Raw genomic sequence first — 20,078 nt, 5'->3', positions numbered from 1 at the left:
CAGGCAGCACAAGTGACACCCTCTCAAAATCCAAAGGGCAGTAAGCTTGAAAAGAGGAGTAGAGAGGGCGCGAACGATTCTTTCGGATCCTTGCAGGACGCGAAAAGGCAAGAAGACCTATCACAGGCAAAGGGGAAGGCAAACAAAATTACCAAAATCGTGAAAATTGCGGTGCTCCAATCGACCGAAGGTAAAGCCCCAAAAAGGTACCAAGGAAGCTTGGACCAAGGTTGGCGGAAAGAAAAATGCGGCACATAAAAGAAGATTACTGCCCGACTTACTTATCATCTCCAAAGAAGGGGATATGACTTATGCCAATATTCTCAGGAAATTAAAATCCGATCCTGAGCTGACGGACCTTTGGAGAAAACGTCAGCCGAATCAGAGGCTCCCAAAAAGGAGATTTGATTTTGGAGCTGAAGAAGTCTCCGGGCAATTCGGTTGAAAATTTCCTCGGCCTCTCCTGCTCTTTAGGAGAAGAAGCACAAGTACGGGCCAGAAAGCAGGAGATTGTTATACAATTTATGGACATTGATGAAATCACGACCTAGGAGGATATACGCGATGCCTTAGAAAAGTTGTTCGGACCACTCAGCTTGCAAGATTCCGCAATCAAAGGACTAAGGAAAGCATACGTAAGCACGCAAGCGGCAACTATAAACTCACCAGTTCAAGCAGCGTTCAAACTGCTGGCGGCTGGTAAAGTAAAAATAAGTTGGGTCGTTTGTCGACTCAGGAAGCAGGTGTCCGTCAAGCGCTGTTTTAGATGCCTGGAATTTGGCCACATAACGGCGAAATACATCGGTGACTGTGACAGGTCAAAAAGCTGCAGAAAATATGTGGGAGAAGGTCATATGTTCAGGGAGTGCAATGCCGAGCCTGAATGTATGCTTTGCAAAGGGAAAAATGGCGTCAACTGTCGAAACGTTGCTGGCAGCAGCAGATGCCCAGTGTTTAGGAGAGCCTTGAATGCAGTAAAGAAATGAGGTTGATACAAATCAACCACAGCGAGGCAGCCCAAGACCTATACATACAGTTGCTATTTTCCACCTAGCGCGATGATAGCAGAATTCGAAGGAATGCTAGGTATGCTAGTCTGAGATGCAAAAAATGGAAACCCCAAGATCATAGCCAGTGATTTTAATGCGTGGGCGTGGATTGGGGCAGTCGCATTACGAACGCTGGGGGCCGTATCCTGCTCGAGGCTTTCGCGGACCTAGACTTGGAGCTTGCAAATGCGGGAAATGTTTCCACTTTTCGTGGGAAAGAGTTGGGCTTAATATTCAATCTGACATATGTAAGTACCACATTGGGGAGAAGAATGGCATGGTTTCTCAGTGAGCATTATACTCATAGCGACCACCAGGCAATTTTTCTCCAGATCGAATATGGGCCATGTGCTGATGTGCATTCCCGCGGAGCTAGAAACCAGAGCTGGTCCGCAAAAAATTTTGAAGAGAATACATTCATTGTGTAAAACAAAACCTTATTAAAATCGATTCAATGTCTGTCTGTCTGTCACACGCATTTTTCTCCAAAACGGCTAAACCGATCCGAACGAAATTTGGTGGACAAATAGAAACTATGAAATTCCACGCATACAGTGAGTGGCATAAATTTAGGTGGAGTTTAAAGGGGGGCTCCCCATACATGTAAAGGGAGGATTCAAAATTTTTTTTCACCGGATATAGTTGTGTAGGGTATCAAATGAAAGGTCTCGATTTGTACTGATATTAGTTTTGGCATAAATTGCAAAGTCCGTGAGTAATGAGTCAAAATGTACGCACTTGAAGTGAGACAGGACTCATTTTCGGAAACTACCCAACCTAAAAATCCGGAAAAAATCGGAGTGGTGCGCCTAGATGAAATCTAGGCCTCAAAATATGTCCCATTCCGATATCTGCTCAAATAAATTTACTAATAGTATATTACTACTTTATAGAAATTTACTGAAAAACCCCCCTTAAATTCATCCGAATTCTGTACCAGCATAGAGGACAATATTTTGTATATACATGCAAAATTTCGTAGAAATCTGGCAATTAACGCCAAAGTTATAGCAGTTCAAACTTAGCAATTTCGTGCTAATGACCAGAATCCTAAGCCATACAAATAAGATGCTGACGTCATAATTAACGAGAATAATTTAAATTCGAGTGAAATATTAAAATTCCATTCAAGAAGAATCTAATTCTCCCTAGCCCTTTTTAAGGTTTTGTATAAAGTTTTTTTTATGTCCGTCTGTCTGTCTGGCTGTCTGTCTGTCTGTCCGTCACACGCATTTTTCTCGGAGACGGTTATAGCGATTGACACCAAATTTGGTAGAAAGGTGAGAACTGTGAACGCTCACGCATACAGTGAATTACATCCTTTTACGTCGAATTTGAGGGGGGGGTTCCCAACCATGCAAAACGGGGGTGTAAAATTTTTTTTCATCAAATATATATATATATATAAATATGTGGGGTATCAAATTAAAGGTCTCAATTAGTACTTTTCAAAGCCGATCTTAGTTTTGACATTCGTTGGAAGGGTGGGAAGCGCGGGGGGTTGAAAGTGATCACTTCTTTCTTAGCAAACCGAAAAATCTGAAAAAAATCAGGAGGCTGCCACTATATAGTGCCTGGGCTTCGAAATACCTTCCATGCAGATATCTGTTTAAATAAAGTTAATAATAGTATATTACTACAATTTTTTGTAATTGGTTAGAAACCCCCCTTAACTTCATCCTAGTACCATGAAATTGCACTGATATAGGCTGTAATATAGAGCATGATCTTACCAAGTTTGGTGGAAATCGCACTATTACTAACAAAGTTATAATACCTCAAATTTGTTGCTTCTTTGAAAATTGAAGACTGTGAATGTCAATATCACCCGAAAGTGGATATTCTCACATAATATATGGATATATTACGTGTTACGTACTAAGAAATACACAAAGCTTTTCGTACCTAAAGCGTCCAGCTTCCGGTTTCCCGACTTGTTTATATTTGATGTTGGTTAAATTGTTGGCATTTGCTAATAATATTAAACTCAGAGTGTGAAGCGTATGAGGTTGACTATTTCAATACAGGGCTTTCCATCAAATGATTTATTTAAATTACTTTCTAAAAAATAGATGCCAATAGAATTTTTAACTATGTGGCACGGAACTGTCAGGCTCACCGCTCCTTCAGCCTTCAGGTCGGCTCGTCGTGATCGGTTTCGTCATTTTATTTTATCAAATGCCTGATCATGATGTAATCGCGAGACCTTCAAATCCCCATCCAGTGTATCATGCGACCATTGTTTTGGCCGGCTTTTTGGTTGCTTACCATTGACTTCGATGTTCTCACCAATACTGGTTGTTGAATTTTCGTTAGCGTGAATTACGTGACCACACCATCAAAAACGCCTCTCTTGCAGTTTTTCCACGATCGGTGCAAACCCATATCGATCGCGGATATTCTCATTTCAGACGTGATCAAAACGTGTCACGCCGCCAGTGCAATGCAACATCTTCGTCCCCATTACCGCAAGACGCCGTTCATTGTCTTTTATAGTCGGCTAACACTCAGGACTATAGAGAGCGGTAGACGGACGACATTGCAGTAAATTTTACATATGGGACGTACGCTGATACGTCGATCACAAAGAACACCAGTTGGGGAATGCCACTTCATCCAGGTTGCATTAATTCGTGAAACAATTTCATTACGCAGTTCTCCATTGGCTGATAGCATTGACTCGAGATATTTAAATCGCTGAATTCTGGCAATGGCAGTAACCTGCCCTTCGAGATATTTAAATCGCTCAGTTCTGGCAATGGCAGTAACCTGCCCTGAACTGAGCGATTTCAATATCTCGGGTCAATGCTATAAGCCAATGGAGAACGTTATGCTCCTCACATAGGGAAACACAAAACCTTTTATACCTGAAGCGTCAAGCTTCCGGTTTCCCGACTTGTCTATTATCTTCTTATTATTTATGCATACCATATATCATCCACTTCTTTTTTTTTTCTATGCATTGCAGATATCAATATCGGCTTCTATTAACTGGACTTGCCGGGTGGTAGACAATCTTTCCGACAGTAAGGTAAGGATTCCATTGTCAGGGTATCTTTGTGTTCACTGTTATATGTATCTCTGAGATAAGTTTCACGCAGAATACTTTCCAGGACAACCTCAATATAACTCACTACTTTTAACTAATTAGGTACATTGTTGAATATATATTGAAGTCGTGAAGTTATAATCATGCATTCAGAGTATCTTTCAATTGTTGACAGTCGGTGGTGATCAAATTTTTAAACAATCGTTTTCAAGCTAAAATTGAAATAAAATAATAGACACTTTTCCGAATTATCATCTCCTCCAATACCTTCCTGAAACCATGACTTCTGGGCAAAAAACCAGTCTTTTTGGTTCTGGGGAACTTACACAAAGGTCTTTGTCTTCAGTTGTATCACAAAAGGCAGAATTGGAAACTATGAACATATGCATGTAAAATTTAAATTAAGCCCCCACAATATGGCCTGACATATGCGCATCTCTGTACTTTTTGATTAAATCATAAATACACATAACTGAGAATACCACATCGGCTTAGTTGAGGTCTTAAACGAGCAATTGGGAAGCTTCAAATTAGTCATTGCTTCATATTTATGGAAAGGTGTGATTGCTAATGAACCAAAATCAATGGCAGGTAAGGTAGGCGAAACTGTTTCGGAACATAACTTGGCTCCCATCTCATACAACTAACAATGAAACGCCCACGATTGAAGTTCTTAGCAATTCTTTGGAACAATCCTCTCCAAGACCATAAAGATAATGCTGAATGCACTTAAGAAATTGATGTTTTCTAGTTGAACGTATAAATTTCGCCCACCATTAAACGTGGGCTCTCACTTGAACAACGACCGCTTGTACATTTGATGCATAATATTTAGTTACTTTGGAGCCGTATTTCTATCTGATTTTGAAGGAAGAAAGTACGTTCTCAATTTGAAGTGGCGGTAGTATGGCACGGTCTAAATGCTTGCAGTAAATTATGAATCAAAATGACTGTTTTCAATCCAACCAAAGGAAGCATTTTATTGTCATATATGATCCCCCCAGGTAGTTTCTATAAGAAGTATAACTAATTGAAACGTGATCATTAATATTAATAGATAGAATGGTTCTGCAACTCACTGAGCTCCCCATCTGGCATCAACCGAGCAAAATTTCATTTTCGAGGAAATCTTCGAATCGAAGCTACATATATTTGACACTAAATGACCATTCCAAATTGATATCTTCCAACCCATAGGAATAAATATGTACCTTAACGTAATTATACTCTCTTTGATTGAGGAAAATTGGTCCATGTATCTTTGACATTTACAGAGTTAGTATCAAAAAGCTTGACCTTAAAAAAGAAACACAATTTCAATCATTTAATCCCAGATTTGGTGCCATTTTCGGAAAGTACATAAAATTTCTTTTGAATGAATATTTTTTCAATTGCAAAGGTCATGATCACTTCGAAGATATGTTTAATCTTCAAAAGACACTGGTCTGGATACACCAGTGTGTGGGATTTTTACTCACTAAAACCATCCCCGACTCCCCCCTGCCCCGCGGGACCATCATAAGGTATTACACCACGGGGCGGAGTCAGCTCATTCTAGCTTAATTACCTTCCTTTTATACGATTTACGTGACCGCGCTTTTCTCCTTCACGATCATGAAGTTGACCGCATCCTAGTTCTCTTGTTGTCTTACCATTTTCGCCACCAGATTTACTGATACCAGCACTTCTGCTAGAGTCTTCTCTAGATTCTTCCTTTCTTCCACAAATCTCGGACAGTGAAAGAATACATGCTCTGGGTTCTCTGGGACTCCATTGTAATTTGTACCTGAACCTGTGCAGGTATTGGCAATATCCTCCGTTCCCCGTGAGAAACTGATTAATTATAATCTCACCGTATCGTCTTTCCAACCACTCCTTGATTGCAGGAATGAGCCTGTGATTCCACCGACCCTTTCCCAAACGTTCCCCTACTTTTCCCATCCATTTATGGATCTCTCCTTTTCAGCATTCTTCGTCTGCAATAAGGGAGAGATCGCCTTCACATTGTATACATTCGCCATCTCATCTCCCAAGATGTCAATTGGCAACATTCTGGAGATGACGAATGCTGCATCATCTGAGACAATTCTGAAGGCAGAGCACACCATCAGGGCTGTCATCCTGTGGACTGGACTCAATTTGTTAGTATTGACAACCACAACGCTTCCCTCCAAACTGGGGTCGCATAGAGCACGATTGAGGTCACCACCCTGGCTATAAGCAACCTAGAGGTATGCCTTGGCCCTCCCACGTTCGGCATCATCCTCGCCAGGGCCATACTAGCAGTGGATGATTTATCGTAAACATACTGCACGTGTTGCTTATAGCTGAGCTTCCTGTCTATCACCACCCCCAAGTATTTGATGGTCGGCTTGGAAGTGATGATATGATTCCCGATTCTAACACAGGCGTAATTTCTCTTCCGGCGGTTCATGATGAAGACCGCTTCTGTTTTTTTCTCTGCAAGCGTCAGACCAGAGCTCTCTAACCAGCATTTGACAACACTGATTGCCTCGCTTGAGTATAACTCAGCATCTTCGAGATGCTTTGCGACAACAACCAGTGCTATGTCGTCAGCGTAACCCACCACTGTGGCTTCCTCCGGAAGGGAAAGATTAAGTACATCGTTGTACATGATGTTCCACAGTAGTGGACCCAATACGGAGCCCTGCGGGACACCCGCGGAAACAACGTACTCCTGGGGTCCGTCGGTGGTGTCATACCAGAGCCTCCTCTCAGTTAAATAACTATCGACGATAGCAGCCAGATAGGCGGGAATACCAACCTTCGCTAAAGATTTCCGTATTAGATTCCAATTAGCAGAATTGAATGCATTTTTCACATCCAGGGGTTACTACCACGCAATATTTGCTGGTACTACCCTTTCTGTGAATAGCATCTTCGGCCAAGCCAGTAACCAACTGCCATACTGCCGATTTGAAAGGCAGCCTTGGCTCTCAACAACCTTAAGTAATCTATTATATATTACCCGCTCTAACATTTTCCCAACAGTGTCCAAAAGAAGAGGCGGTGTGAGGATGGTTCACCTGGAGGTTTACCAGGCTTAGGCAGAAGTACCAATTTCTGCCGATTCCATGCCACTGGAAATATTCCCCTGGACATGCATGCTTCGAACAACTCAGCCAACATGTCTAATCTGGATTTCACGGCAAGCTTAAGGGCCTTATTCGGTGCTCCTTTCAGGCCCGGCACTTTATTGTCTCCAATTATACCGCAGATCTCCAGCGGTTCGTCTCTGGTGACTGGTGCAATTGCCGTCACATTCCGAGGTGGTTGGAATGTGTCGGTGCGCTCCTTTTGCTGGGGGAATAATCTCTGGATGATTTTCAGCAAGAGGGTGGGATCGTGATCTGCGGAGATGAACGGCCTCTGAATCGTCCCATCACGATTCTATAAGTACTCCCCCACGGGTTTACGTCCGCTTCTGAGCAGAGCTTCTAAAAGCATTTCCTCTTGCTGGATGGCGAGCTATATGAAGATCTGCTCATCCAAAGCTTTTGCAAACCAGCCTGAAATGTTTTTCGGTTTTGGCATGATAACTTTTTTCCCCGTGGCTCGACACATGTCTCAAAGAAGATTGCCTGGTGATCACTGTGGGTGTAGCGTTCGCTGATTCACCAGGACATACCACGCGCCAGTGCAGGGCTGACAAAAGTCAGGTCTAGAACCGAGCCTTACCCCCTTTCTGAAAGGTTTTTACAGCACCTTCGTTAGCCAAAACTATGTCCATCTGCACAAAAGCTTCTAATGAACTGCGCCCCTTAGCACTTGATTCTCTGTGTCCCACTCCAGGACCCAAGTATAAACCTCATTTTCTCATTGCAGTATGCGCCTTCTTAAATTCTGGACATTTACCACTTCCGGTAGTATGCCGGTTATCCTGTCCCTCTTTTACTTCACACAATAGGTATTTGAGGTCCCTATTGCGCTGTCTGGTAATATAGCCTTTCTCCCCCCCCCCCGCACCTTCTGCATCGATCGGATCGATCAATGCCGCTAGTGCATAACTTCGCGAAGTGCCCAACATGCACGCACGCACTGCGGCATTCTCCCCAACTAAGTTTTGCCTACGTTGGATCTTTTCAACTCGAACATGAGATCCCCTTTCTGGGTTTTTTGGATTCTGTTCACATTTTCGCTCAGATCTTTTAGGTGGGGATCAGCTTTGACCTTTTTGAGTATCTCCGCGTAGGACAGATTGCCCTTCATCATCATCAACAGCGCAACAACCGGTATCCAGTTTAGGCCTGCCTTAATAAGGAACTCCAGACATCCCGGTTTTGCGCCGAGGTCCACCAATTCGATATCCCTAAAAGCTGTCTGGCGTCCTGACCTACGCCATCGCTCCATCTTAGGCAGGGTCTGCCTCGTCTTCTTTTTCTACCATAGATATTGCCATTATAGACTTTCCGGGTGGGATCATCCTCATCCATACGGATTAAGTGACCCGCCCATCGTAACCTATTGAGCCGGATTTTATCCACAACCGGACGGTCATGGTGTCGCTCATAGATTTCGTCATTGTGTAGGCTACGGAATCGTCCATCCTCATGTAGGGGGCCAAAAATTCTTCGGAGGATTCTTCTCTCGAACGCGGCCAAGAGTTCGCAATTTTTCTTGCTAAGAACCCAAGTTTCCGAGGAATACATGAGGACTGGCAAGATCATAGTCTTGTACAGTAAGAGCTTTGACCCTATGGTGAGACGTTTCGAGCGGAACAGTCTTTGTAAGCTGAAATAGGCTCTGTTGGCTGACAACAACCGTGCGCGGATTTCATCATCGCGGATTTCATCATCGGTTGTAATTTTCGACCCTAGATAGGAGAAATTGTCAACGGTCTCAAAGTTGTATTCTCCTATCCTTATTCTTCTTCGTGTTTGTGTTTGACCAGTGCGGTTTGATGTTGTTGGTTGATTCGTCTTCGGTGCTGACGTTGCCACCATATATTTTGTCTTGCCTTCATTGATGTGCAGCGCAAGATCTCGCGCCAATCAGCGCCTGCTCGATCTGAATGAAGGCAGTTTGTACGTTTCGGGTGGTTCTTCCCGTGATGTCGATATCGTCAGTATAGGCCAGTACTTGGGTGGACTTGAAGAGGATCGTACCTCTTGCATTTACCTCAGCATCACGGATCACTTCCTCGAGGGCCAGGTTAAAGAGGAAGATTGCCCTTATTGGAGATAATAATCACATCTGGGCGAGTTCGCACTTTTGCTTTTCCTTTCGCTTTTTTACGGTAAGGCGTCACTTGGGTCGCATGTGACACTGTTGGCACAACAGGGTTCGGCGTATCCTTGGTATTCTTTTCTTCCATCTGTGAACTATTATAAAGAATTCGAATAGCCTTCACCGTATTCTTTATGGCTTGGTGTACGTTGTGCTTGTCCTTGATAAACTCGGACAGCTCGACCCACACCCAATTCTGGGTGAAGGGTAATTCCTCCGGATCAGAACTCTGTTCTCTATCAGCCCTCATAGCGTTACTCCTTTTATACGCTCGTTAACTTTTAGCGTTTATTGACCCTGTCTGCATCTTATCCTTTACCGTCTTTGACGTTGGTGGAGATCTCATAGTCGACGAGCTTCTTTTGAATGGATCCCTTTCTTGGTCCTGGAGTACCTCCTGCTGTCGCGCATCTTGAACATATGCGGTGGGTGTTATCACAGTTTTTGTCATCCAACGGTCTGCCCTCGGTTCATCGCTGTTTGGTTTTGTTGCGGGTGTTCTTGGCAAGGTCATACTTCGCTTGTAGAATCATATGCCAAGGTGATCAAGTTGTCCACCACCGAGGCACTGCGGAGCCCTTTTGCCCACTCCCAAAAGCCGCCGGTACTGGGGTCTCGAGCCCCTGCACCGGAAGTTTTCTCCTTCTCTCGTCTTCCATGGTGGTTTTATGTTCTGGGTATCCTCCCCATAGCCATTTTGGTCCATGCAGCAAAGATGAGCAAAAACTAGCGCATGCACAGTCATAAAAGAAAAGTGCATGGACACATATTTACACATCAATAAATAAGCCCCTGTCCACCAACTGGGGCCGTGCTTGATGGGCGATCTGGTAACTCCACACAGACTGTCTGTCTGTCTGTCTGTCACACCTGATTTATTCGAAAACGGCTAAACTGCTTGTCACGAAAATTGGTAAGAGCATGTGATCTGTTGTTCCCTTTACAGTCAGCAAGTGGCGCCATTTTGTGTTAAGGTTAATGGGGATGTGAATGGAGGGTACAAACTTTTTTTTCATGAAATGTGGCCATCAAATGAAAGGGCTCAATTAGTACTTTTTGAAACTGGTTCCATATTTGATATCGGGTGAAACATAGGGGAATGAGGGATCAAAATATGACCCCCAAAAAGTGTAACAGGTATCGTTCTCAGATACACTTATTAGCAAAGTTATAAGAGGTGAAACTTTGCCATTTTTTGTGATGCTCGTGCATTCTACAATGTGTATGACGTCATCATCCAGGCGCCAATATACGCAGCTTCAAAAGGAGCTATAGGAATCAGAACAATGTTATTCTCACCGACAGCCAAACGGCGATCAAGGCACTAAGGTCTAATCAGCCGAACTGATATGGAAATGCCTTGGGAGAGTCAATATGCTCGGATCGCACAAGAAGGTCTGGATACTCTGAGTACGGAGCCACGTTGGGTTGGAAGACGATGAGAGAGCGACCTAGAAGGGAGCAGGGAGGCTACTTCATGGGCCAGAACTCTTTTGTGGAATCGGAAACGGGTTCGTAACTATGGCATAAAAAATGAAAAGGAACGGCTGAGAGACCTATAGCTGACGAACCCACCAGGGTGCTTATGAAGAGGCATGAACTCAAGCCTACAAAGGACTGTTTAAACCGCACCACAAAGAACCTCCGGATTATAGTCGGAATTTCACTTCGACTTGTTGTGATTTACTAGCACCGAGACTGTCTGTGGGAAAATGGTTTTTAATTCCTTCCTCTGAATTCGCAATCTTTGAGTTCAGTTCGTCTATCACTAGGAGTACTAGGAAGTTTAACCCTAATAATATGACAAAACTCTCTTTAGTCCGTCATACTAAAGTCTCTGAATGGTTTGGTAACCTCTAATACAAAGAGAGAAAAAGATCTCTACTTAGGCATTCTCCAGTTCTCGCCAGTCAAGTTACTATTGTCATTAAATGAAGTAGTAGTAAGTGGTTCCTCTCAGTACAGTCCAACGCCTCGTTCGTTGGATTCCGGGCGGTGATAAAAGAAGCTCAATTCTGTTCCGCCCCCAGATGAGCTGATCAGTCGTGGGATATACGTTATTTGTACGCTGGGGAAATATACAAGTATACTGTGATAACTGGCTCCGGCTTAACAATGGTTGAATCACAGGAACTTAGATTAGGACATAGAAAAGCGTATAACCCCTTTCTGGGAATGGTTTATACTCGGGCCCTCCCCTGGTGTTTTGAAATTTTGGATCCCTGCCGTATGATGTAGATGTCTTCCCCTATAAGGAGCCCAGGGACTGCACATTGATCTGCACTATCTTCAGCATTCCTTCCTTAAATGATGATCGGTGTTCCCTTGGAACATCGATCTTCATTGGCTCCATCATCTTTTTAGAAACAAAAATTTGAACACAGTTTTTGGTCCGCGTCTTCATTTTTGCTCCTTTGAGATGGTTACTCTTGTCATATCACCCAGTCGTCCACGGGCACCGAAGTTGTGAAAGCGCAGATATTGGAACAGTCCTTGTTATTGGGACCTCCTGACAATCAAATCCGAGCAAGACGAGTTACAAAACTCCTAGGATAGCTGGTATTCTCATGCTATAACGTGGTTCCCAAGGACATTTCAAATTCTCATCGCTTTGATTGGAAAAATTTATAGTAAACGCTATTTGCCTACCTCTACCAGATATAGTTCATTAGATATAGTAGAATAGATCTTTTCAAGGATAAAATTTGCTCTGAATACAGAAAGGTTCGTTATCCATTATCCACGCAGTAAGGCAAGCATTTTTTTCCATTATGCATTCCACACACTCATGTCTGCATCGAGCAAATATTGATTTAAATAAAACGTGCGTCGAATCCCGGATTCACACCAAAATATATTTTTGGCAAAATATCTGCTGCATTTTATCTCACTATGAACATTTAGACAGTTTTTTGATTACATAACACGACCTGGCACATAACCCAACAAGCACCACATCGGACTACATCAGTAGTCGCTCCGTGGAAGATGTACTCCTCAAGAATCCTTAAGTGTCCTGTTGTCCTCATCTATGCATGTGCTCCGTGTCGGTAAGCAGTTCTTACAATATATCGGAGGATGGCTTACTTTCTCCTGTCGAGTCTGCCTCCTGTCTGCCATTACCAAGGAGCATTTTATAAGGACATTAAATTCTACAGCTCTGTATTCAGGGGGTATGCAATGGAACCGTTGGAATTTCCGCAAAGAACAATAGTCCGCACATAAATAAAAATTTAATGTCGTCATTTCGATATTTTATTGGCAATAATGTGTATAACCCGGTGCTTTATGGGGGAGGACACTTTTTAATGTGTTCGGTGGAGGGGTTGCACTCGAAAGTTGATTATGATTTAAATCCTTTTACTGTGCCAGTGGATAAACATTTGGGTCGTTCTGCTTTTATGATTTAAGGCTTCCATGTTTCTTTATTTGCGGTTACCTAAGCAAACCTACATTGTGTTGAGTTCTTAGAGTTCTGAAGCAGATATCTGACAACAAAGAAGGTGGGAACGGAAGCTCTTCGACTTTGTTGAATTGACTCTGACGTAAATACATTCTGAGCGTGTTACCGCGTAAACGTAGGAAAAACACATAATAAAATCATGAATGCGGAGAGCTTAGAAGTTTCATGTTTATACAATTTCTTTTATTGAATCGACTTATGAGCTCCAGATGTGATTCTCCTGAAGCCTTTGTCAGTGCTAATCCAGCACAACAGTAGATCGAGATAAATAATTTCTTCGTGGCAACTTTTCCGGCTTCATCCAACACGTTGGCTTCCTTCTGACGCCTCCTTTAATCAGGTAAAGACATAAAACACACACAAAAACAAATTAGACGAAATCTCCCAGCACAACTTGTTCTTTTTCGTCTCCTCGTAATGAACTTATTTCTCTTCCTTAGGAAACATCTTCCGAACGATTTCATGTCATTAATCTTATTTGTTAGTTTCATGTTGTGCAGAAGCTGAATAAGGCCACAAACATTCCAATCGATATTCCTTTCTTTGCTCTCCTTAGTCGGTGATTCCCTTCTTCGTTTATGGGGCCGGATTTGGCCAATAGTCCGGCATAATCAGTGAAATGTAGACGGTCTGAATGAAGAATACACGACAGAGAGACGACTTTCGGGTAATTATCCTCGAATAGATGGATCTTAGATGAGTGTTGTGGCATTCAGGACGAATAATCTTCAAGTTGGAAAAGGTTATTGAACGTGAATGATGATGTAATTCGTGGATTTTCTTATGGAGTTAAAGATACTATTTTGAGAATAGATGGTGGGATGAATATATTAAAAGCAGCTTTAGGGCATGCTAGATGTACAATTTTAACAGATGAAGTGGAAATTGAGTTTTCAAATATGAGTATAAGGAGTAACTCCTCGCAGGCTCCAGGTGGCGAATACCTATTAGTGCCTGGCCTAGTGTTGCTCGTCTCTGGTACGTGGACCAAAACGGCTATGGGAAGAATTCCCAGAAAATAAAACCAACATCGACGAATTGGGAAGGAGTAAGGCTACGGTGCACGGTTTTCGAACCCCAGTTCTGGCGGCTTTTGGGAACGAGCAAGCGGGCTTTCGGCCGTCGGTATGCCCCGACCGCAGTCCCTCGGTGGCGGACAACTTGGCCACCGTGCATCTAATGCTACAAATGTTTTAGACTTGAAAAAGGAGGTGTTCAAATGAAGCACAACTCTGCTAAGAACACCAATTGCAAAGGCAAAGAATGATGCGCTAAAAGGAGATACGCGGCCAAAAAAGGCGATTTCGACTCCCATAGGATCTTCTTCTTCTTTTTCTTCAGCCTTTGTCCCGTTCACAAGCGGGGTCGGCTCGTCGTGATCGGTTTCGCCATTTGGCTCTATCGAATGCCTGATCTGGGTGCAATCTCGAGGCTTTCAAATCCCCATCTAGCGTATCAAGCCACCGTTGTTTAGGTCTGCCTTTTGGTCGTTTACCATCGACTTCGATGTTCAGACCAATCTTGGCAAGTGAATTCTGGTTGGCACGAATTGCGTGACCATTCCATCGAAGGCGCCTCTCTCACAACTTTTCCACGGTCGGTGCAACCCCATAACGATCGCGGATATTCTCATTTCGGATGTGATCTAAACGTGTGGCGCCACTAGTCCAACGTAGCATCTTCGTCTCCATTACCGCAAGACGCCGTTCATTGTCTTTTATGGTCGGCCAACACTCAGAACCATAGAGAGCGACAGGACAGACGACATTTCGGTAAATTTTAGATTTAAGACGTTCGTTGATACGTCACACAAAGAACACCAGTTGTGGAACGGCACTTCATCCAGGTTGCGTTAATGCGTGAAGCAATTTCATAACGCAGTTCTCCATTGGCTGATAGCGTTGACCCGAGGTATTTAAATCGCTCAGGTCTGGGCAGATCATTACCGCTGACAGTGATTGTGCCTGTTTCATGGGGATTGGTCGTCAAAAATTCAGTTTTGTTTAAATTCAATCTGAGACCGTGTTGCATGAGGCGATCATTCCATTTTTGAACAAGTTGCTCGAGATCATTTTTGCTATCAGATGCTAGGAAAACATCATCTGCATAAAGCAGTGTGTAGGGCGCTGGACGTTGGATATCCCGTGTGACGGTGTCCATAACAAGAACAAAGAGGAGTGGTGAGAGGGCGCTTCCTTGATGAACACCAACAGAGACACGAAACGGTTTTGATACACCCGCCATACTTCGAACTTTACTTTTCGGATCGTGGTAGAGCAATTGAACCCAGCGCACGAGTTCTTCTGGCACGAAGTGTTGTCGTAAAGCATACCAGATGAGTTCGCGTGGTACACGGTCAAACGCTTTCTCTAGATCCAGAAAGACAATGTAAAGAGGGCGATACTTCTCACGGCGTTTCTCCATGAGTAACCGCGCAGGGTGTATTGCGTCAGTAGTTCCGCAGTTCTTGACAAATCCGGCTTGATTCACGGTTATTTCAACGATTTCGCGAATACAGTTGTCAAGAATGCGTTCCAAAATCTTCATGGAATGGGAAAGTAACCAGATCGGACGGTAAATTGGACATTCTGCTGGACCACCTTTCTTTTTCCATATTGGAACAGTGGTACTTTCTTGCCAGTCAGATGGTGTTGTTCCTTCCTGAATAACCCGGTTAAAGAATTCACTGAGCCACAGTGTTGGGTCCCAGCTTTTCGCTTTCCAGAGCTCACATGCGATGTTGTCAGGTCCTGTTGCTTTCCCCGGTTTCATTTGTTTTATTGCCTCCTCGACTGAGCCCAACTGAGCTTACTGGTGGAACTGCTCCAAATCTCGGCAATGATTGTAGAAGCGGAGGAAGAGCAAATTCTTCAGTTAAAATCTATCCGTTGCCGCTCGACGGTTGGTAAGCAAAGCACCGTTCTTGTCATTAACGCAACGAAAGTGTTCGATATCATGTGTGCGTTCATTACGGCTTTTAGCAAGTCGATACAGATCTCTCTCGCCATCCCGAGTGTCCAGTTTATCGTAAAGACCTTTGAAATGGTTCACTCGGGTAACAGCGACCGCTTTCTTTGCTTCCCGGTTGGCATTCTTATTGATTTGCCAATTAGCAGGCGTTTTATCGTCGAGAAATTTGTGGAAGAGGCGTTTCTTTTCACGGACCTTCATTCCAACATCATCATTCCAAAGCCCAGTATCTCGGTTGATGTACCGCTTACCCGGCTTGGTGACCCCGAGGGTTGCAGAGGCCGTGTTTTTCATTTGATTCCACGATTCTTCCACATTCGTAATGGTCCTCAATCGTACGAGTGAGATCGTTTCTTCTTTGTTCTCACGAAATCGCCACCATTAGATGCGCGGCGAGCCAGTGCGATCCTCACACTGTTTTATCGGGAGCTTAATTCGTAGGACGGCAATCAACGGCCGATGTTGAGGTGCGATGGTCTCATAGGGAACGACTTTGCAATCAGTGACAGTGGTAAAATGTTGGCGTCTTATGAGAATATAGTCGATTTGCGTTTTACTGTTCTCACTATAAAATGTCGGAAGATGAGACAATCGTTTGATGAACCATGTATTCATAAGTATAAGGTCATGGGTGTCCGCAAAATCGATTATTCGCTCGCCACCCTCATTGCGCGCTCCGAACCCGTTTCCCCCATGGCACCTGGTACCGTCTGCCTTTTCACCCACATGACCATAAAGGTCGCCGGCAATGATTACATAATCGGCAGCAGGCACGTGACAAGTCTTTTCATCGAGAGGTTGTCAGAAGGCATCTTTCTCGGCATCAGGTCGACCTGTCTGTGGTGCATACGCGGTGAAGAAGTGAATAGTGCGATTAGCTGATATAATGGTGAGCTTCATCAGCCGATTATCAAATCGTTCGACTTCTTTAATGGCATCACGGAAACCCTCTGGGATGGCAATGCCAACACCATATTGAGTGTGTGGGTTACCAAAATAGAGAAGTTTGTAGCCATTTTTACCGCGTTCGCGTTCAATGTCGCAGCTTTTGGAACCAGACCATCGGGTTTCTTGCAGAGCACAGATATCAATGCACCTTTTCCGCAGGGCTCTTATGAGTTCCTCGGTCTTTCCAGTTAGGGTACCAACATTTAGCGTGCAGACACGTATTTGTTTTATTCGTTGTGTTCGGACTAACTTGTTTATGTCCTGACGCCGTCCATGCGTCAAGAACCCTTGCCCATTTCTCAATAGAACCGGGGCCCGTCCTGCCGCGTCGACTGAGGTGGATGCCCTAGCATTTCTCCGAGGCTTGTAACTCAATCCGATCTTCTTGTTTGTAACGACATTGTATGCATTTTCTTGGTCGACCTGTCGCGGGGCCTGTCAGCAAGAGAGATCAGGTAGGATTTAGCATAATAGAATAACTCCAACTATACTCTATTTATCTCTTTCCCTGATCTCAGCATTTTATTTTTGTTTTACTGAGGATAGTACAGTGTACGTTGCCTCAAACCCTCCTCCTTTACCTGGGCTTGGGACCAGCATACTATAATATGTTAATAGCATGGCGGAGTTAACACCCATCGGATCTGATCAAGTGGTATTTCAGCAGCAGCAAGTAAATCCATTAAGGAGAAGTTCGTCAATTTTACGGTCTTCTCCAATTCAAAAGACGGCAAAAAATAAAACTCATGGGAACTTAGCAATTGAAAAAGGTGAACGAGTCCGTAAAAGGAGTAATCTGACCAACACTCCCCGAGAATAGAGCCCTGACCCAAAAGAACTACCTTTTATGCAACTTGGGACTAAAATAGTTGAGTTGTCCGAATTCATCAAGGACAAGCACAATGTGAAACAAAGCCACTAAGAACCTGGTGAGAGCCATCAGGGTGCTTTACAATAAGTTGCAGGAAGAAAAAAGAAAGCCTAAGGAAAAGCCGAACATCCCAGTCCCAACAATGTCACAGGCGACCCAAGTGACACCAAAGCAGAAGGTCATCGACCTTGGATCAAGTTAGAGAGTGCGAGACAAAGAATGGGAAGCATTAGATAATCAGCAGGCACCGAAAAGGAAAAAGGGTCTCGACCAGTCCAGAACGGTGGTTAGACTATGGGCCTGAAAAAAAAAGGAACAAGAAAGCAAAGTTGCGAGTTCACCCGGAGGCAATTGTAATCTCCAACAAAGGTGAAATCTGACTCCGGTCTAAAAGACCTAGGCGGAAATGTCAGCAAAATCCGGATGGTCGAGAAAGGGGATCTCATGTTTGACCTAAAAAAATCCAGCATGGGAAAAACTGACGGCTTTCGTAACCAAGTTATAAACTCCCTCCTAAAAACATGAGATCTACATACAGTGCAAGGATCCATCCACAGAAGTTGGAGGAATCTATTGTGAACCTAAGAAAAGCGTATGGCGGTATTTAAACGGCCACAATACGACTGCTAGTGGAGGCAACGCGGAAGTTGTTGGCCATGGGGGAGGTTCGGATTGGATGTGTTGCTCGTCAACTAGGGGAACAGATTTCTTTAAAGAGGTCCTTCAGATGCCTGATGTTCGGACACTTTGCGAAGGCATGCCCTAGCGTCATCGATCGGTCCGGTTGAGGTCGAAGGTGTGGGGAGAAAAGACATATTGCCTATTAGTGCGATAGAGACCCCACTGCATTTTGTTCGAAGGAAAGGAGGGACGGGATAACCGGCATATTGTCGGAAGTGGTAAATGCCCGGAATTTAGGAAGGCGTTAACTGCAGTGAAAAATTGAGGTTAACACAAATAAACAACAATCATTGTAGGGTCGCACAGGATTTGCTTGCGCAGACCACTTACGAATCCGCAATCGAGATTGGTATCGTTAGTGAACCGTACAGAAGTCTTAACGGTGGTGTATGGATCACAGATTCGACTGGTGGAGCGGCGATATGGGCGTGCGGTCGTCAAGCCATACAATTTAGCATGGGTCAGGCGGCTAATAGCTTGTGTGGGCAAAAATAAGCGGAATGTTCGTATACAGCTGCTTCGCCCCACTAAGGCTCACACTGCCTGAATTTGAAGACCTGTTGGATGATCTTGTTCACGACGCAAGGGAACGAGGTCCAAAGGTGATAGCCGGTGACTTTAATGCGTGCGGCAGCAAAGAAACTAACGCAAGGGGCGGTGCTTGTTAGAAGTACTCGTCCAGTTGGATATAGTTTTGGGCAACGATGGTGACGTAAAAAAGGCACCCCGCATCCCGGAAGTCGAAAGCCATAAGAATGCCAGGATGGCTTGCAAAAGCGATGGATGTACAAACACTCATGATGGTGTGGTTAGACCTGGCTAGTAAAGCGGGCACCTTCGCGGATAGAGCTCTCCGTGTCACACAAAGCAGGAGGTGATGCTCATTCCCCACTAAAAGACCCAATTATTGGTGGAATAATGAACTTGCCAGCCTTCGATCGATTTGCTACAAAGCTAGACGAACTGCTCAGAGGGCAATAGGTAGAATCCATCAAGGGCAAAAGGAACATGCCTATAGAGAACCCCGCAAGAAGCTCCAGTTTGCCATCTAGCGGAGTAAGAGTGATTGTTTTAAGGAGTTCTGTTTGGAAGTGGACATAAATCCGTGGGATCCGTCGATCATCTCATCATCTAATCAAGAGGTTATTTCCCCAACAAGTGGAGGTACTGATACCTTCCAGCGCCCCTGAATGTGATGCCGATTTGACCAGTCACCAGGGACAAGCTGCCGAAGATCTGCAGTCGAATAGGCGAGAGTGAAGCCCTGGGTCTAAAAACATACCGAATAAAGCCGTCAGACTTGCCGTCAAATGTAAAACGAATATGTTCGAAACGTGCACGTCGGAGGGTATATTTCTGTCATGAAAGCGGCAGAAGCTGGTGCTGCTGCCTAAACTGTCCTCCTATAAACGCATATGTCTTCTAGACATTATGGGGAAAATGTTGCAGCGGGTAATCTATGGTAGATTACTCCCCGTAATCGAGAGCCAAGGGGGCCTTTCAGATAGGCAGCATGAGTTCCGTAAAACCAAATCAACCATTGATACCAATGATACCATCTAGCTTGGCCGAAAATGCAATTCACGAAAGGGGTTGGAGGAGGAGGCGACGGTGGTGGGTTACGCTGACGATATTGCACTGGTTGTGGTCGCAAAGTATCGCGAGGATAGTGACTTGTACTCAAGCGAAACAGTGAGTGTTGTTAAGGCTTGGCTGGCACTCGCGGAGGGAAAGACGAAAGTAGTCCTCTTCACTAAGCGCCGCGAGAGAAATCAGAATCGGGAATCGTATCATCATTTC

General features: G+C 44.2%; 1 protein-coding gene across 4 annotated transcripts in view; it reads left to right on the top strand.

Annotated features, from left to right (window-relative positions):
• Nucleotides 1-20,078, top strand: part of LOC119646471 (gamma-1-syntrophin) — a 260,298-nt gene that overhangs the window by 14,899 nt on the left and 225,321 nt on the right. For all 4 annotated transcript variants that reach the window (XM_038046923.1, XM_038046922.1, XM_038046920.1 and 1 more), the window contains one exon: nt 4,018-4,080. The gene's annotated coding sequence lies outside the window, so the exon portion shown is untranslated. The remainder of the gene's footprint in view (nt 1-4,017; nt 4,081-20,078) is intronic.

This window comes from Hermetia illucens, chromosome 1 (genome assembly GCF_905115235.1).
Source record: "Hermetia illucens chromosome 1, iHerIll2.2.curated.20191125, whole genome shotgun sequence".
In the NCBI taxonomy this organism is placed as follows: Eukaryota; Metazoa; Arthropoda; class Insecta; order Diptera; family Stratiomyidae; genus Hermetia; species Hermetia illucens.
Note: the sequence above shows the minus strand (reverse complement) of the source record. Positions and strands in the feature narration are given on the sequence as shown.